Source organism: Orycteropus afer, unplaced genomic scaffold (assembly GCF_000298275.1).
Source record: "Orycteropus afer afer isolate SDZICR_OR568_19922 unplaced genomic scaffold, OryAfe1.0 scaffold00407, whole genome shotgun sequence".
Taxonomy (NCBI): Eukaryota; Metazoa; Chordata; class Mammalia; order Tubulidentata; family Orycteropodidae; genus Orycteropus; species Orycteropus afer.
Window position 1 is genome coordinate 187,894 of NW_006921994.1, and position 2,965 is coordinate 190,858.

At 47.7% G+C, this 2,965-nt stretch overlaps 1 pseudogene; it reads left to right on the top strand.

Moving 5' to 3' along the window:
- Positions 1–9: 9 nt before the first annotated feature.
- Positions 10–959, top strand: LOC103208056 (annotated as a pseudogene).
- The last annotated feature ends 2,006 nt before the right edge of the window (positions 960–2,965 follow it).

Genomic DNA, 2,965 nt, shown 5'->3' on the forward strand with positions numbered 1-2,965 from the left:
AAGGACGTCATGCTTGGTAAAGTGGAGGGTCAACAGAAAAAGGGAAGGCCCTTGATGAGATGGAATGACACAGTGGCTGCAACAATGGGCTCAGGTATAACAAGGAGTGTGAGGCTGGCACAGGACCAGGCAGTGTTTCATTCTGTTGTACACAGGGTTGCTGTGATTCAGAGCCGACTCGACAGCACCTAACAACAACAACAGATGTGGTACTGTCCAGTGTGTTGCAGAGGCTGGGGTTTTTGGCTCAGATCTGCTGGACTTGGGTCCAAGGAGTTCCAGTGATGGACTGACTCTGGCCATGCCTAAATGGTGTGTCCTAAAGGAGCTGAAAATCAAAATGCTTCATGGAACCACTGCCCTTCAAGTTTTACCATGAAGTCATTGTTGCAGCGGACTCTGGGGCTACGGCAGGTGCCTCCATGACCTCGCAGACTGTGAAAAAGATGACTGAGATCAATTCCTACCTGCTGCATCCCCAGCATCATGGCTGGGGACTCAGCAGATGTAGCTTCTGGGAGAGGGTGTTGGTTTCACCGCTATGTGGAATCTATGAGCTTCGAAACAAGGAACACATCTCAATAGCAGCTGTGTCCAAGCTGCTCACCAACGTGTATGTAAGTATAAAGGCATCGGGCTGCCCATGAGCACCATGATCTGTGGTGGGGACAAGGGGGGCCCTGGCCTCTGCTGTGTAGACAGTGACGGGAACAGGATCTCAGGAGCCACTTCCTGTAGGTTCTGGTTCTGTGTCTGCCTGTGTGGTCATGGATAGGGGCTATTCCTAAGACATGGAAGTGGAACAAATGTATGACCTAGCCATCCTCCAAACCACCTACAGCAATACCTCCTCAGCAGGTCTGGTCTACCTCTACCATGTCCAAGAGCATGGCTGGATCTGAGTCACCAGTGACAATGTCGCTGATCTACATGGCAAGTGTAGTGGACTTTACTCCTGAAGGAGGGTGGATGTGGTTGCTTATGTCTCTTGGGGTGACTCCTATAGTGGAGGGGTTCCTAATTGTATCACTCCTTTTTGTTTTGTTTTGTTTTAAGCTCTTGTGCATGGCCTGTGTTCCCAGTTGTTAAGGAGCTGCTGCCGAGGAAACCATCTGTTTTACTTTCTTTGTTGGTAACATTGTACTGTTTGACCTCAAAAAACAAAAAGCCAGTTGTCATCAAGTCAATTCTGACTCACGGTGACGCATGTGTGTCAGAATAAACAGTGCTGAGGGTTTTCAGTGGCTGATGCTTTGGAAGGACACCTACGCCTTGCCTCTGAGGCACGTCTGGGTAGACTCGAACAGCCAACCTTCTGGTTAGCAGCCACGCATGTTAACCCCTTGTCCTACCCACAGACTTGAATACATGTTTTATCTGTCACTGGACAGATTCTGATTCATCGTGACCCTAAGGGACACCTGTAGGGACCTGTAGGGTTTCCGAGGCTGTAAATCTTTAAAGAAGCAGACTGCCACATCTTCCTCCCACAGAGCAGCTAGTAGTTTGAACCACCCACCTTCCAGTGAGCAGTGGAACACTTAAGTACCACGCCACCAGGGCTCCATCAGATACAGGTAGTCCCCAACTTACAACAGGGCCCTGTTCCAAGGATTCTGTTGTAAGTCAGTTCTGTAAGTCAAGTACCATTTTAAAAAAAATTTTTCCCTTTTTTAGCTTTCATTATTATTGCCTTTTATCATCATTATCTTTATAAATCTGGCAGTATTTTGAAAAGTAAATAATAATACTGAACATCTGCAAGTGAATGTCTGAGAATGACAACGTCAATAGAGTACACACTGCAGCATATCACTAATGATAAGATGTACAAACAACAACAGAACCGATGGTGCTAAGTGCCGTTCATCGTAAGGTGACTATGTCGTAAGTCGGGGAGTACCTCTGTACGTGAGGAGGCCCTAAATGCTATGACCCTGCCTTACGAAGGCCTGTATTCTGGGTGAAATGATCTGGGGACTGACAGCTGTTGTATATGCAAAGTCTTCACACCAATTTGCATCTGACCTCAACGTGAAGCTTCCAAGTGGCTGCCCTCCCTGCCTTCAGACTCGCCCTCATCAGTCAATGTGTCTAGTGGTCAAAGTCATCTTTTCAAATGTAAATAGGACTTCTCTACTTGAAGCCCTTCACCAAGGCCGTTCCTTGCCCTGTTGACAAAGGCCCACACTGCTCACCTTGGCACGTGTAGCCTTGGGTGACTGGGATCCTGCCTCCCCAACCCCACTGCCCATATGTTCATGTCTCTCTACCACCCTGGGAGCTCCTGGGGGATAGGAATCTTTCTCCTGGATGCTGTGTCCCCAGCGCCTGGTGCAGGACAGGCATTCAGAAAGTGTTTCTCAAATGAAGGAAGCCAAGTTACAATACTTCACTCCTCCTACCAAGGGTTTGTTGTGGAATCATCTTTCCTCTTTCTCCCCTACTCTACTTGATGGTAAGCTTCCTGAGGAAGGAACCTTGTCAACCCTGTGTCCTGCACAGAGCCTGGTACAGTGACCCACTGATGACAATTCACTTGCATGAATTGTGGCCTGGAACCAAGTACCAGATGCCTGACCTGCCTCTGCCTCTACCTCGTCATAGGAGTTCAGGGAGGTCCAGCACTCGAACCCCAGAGACCAGTTGGAGAAGACAAACCAAAAACCAAACCCGTCACCATTGAGCCAGTTCTGAATCATGGCAAGGCCACATGTCTCAGAGTAGAACACTGATAGGATTTTTTAACTTTGTAATTGTGATTTGGGTGAAAATTTATAGAGCAAATTGGTTTCCCATTCAATAACACACATATTTTGTTTCACGACATTGATGACAATCCCTACAATGTAATAGCACTCTTCCCACTTCCTCCCTGTGTTTGTCATTTCATTTCTTTCCTGTCCCTTCCTGCCTCCTGAGCTCTGTCCCTGGGCAAATGCTACCCTTTTGATCTCTGCTTTCG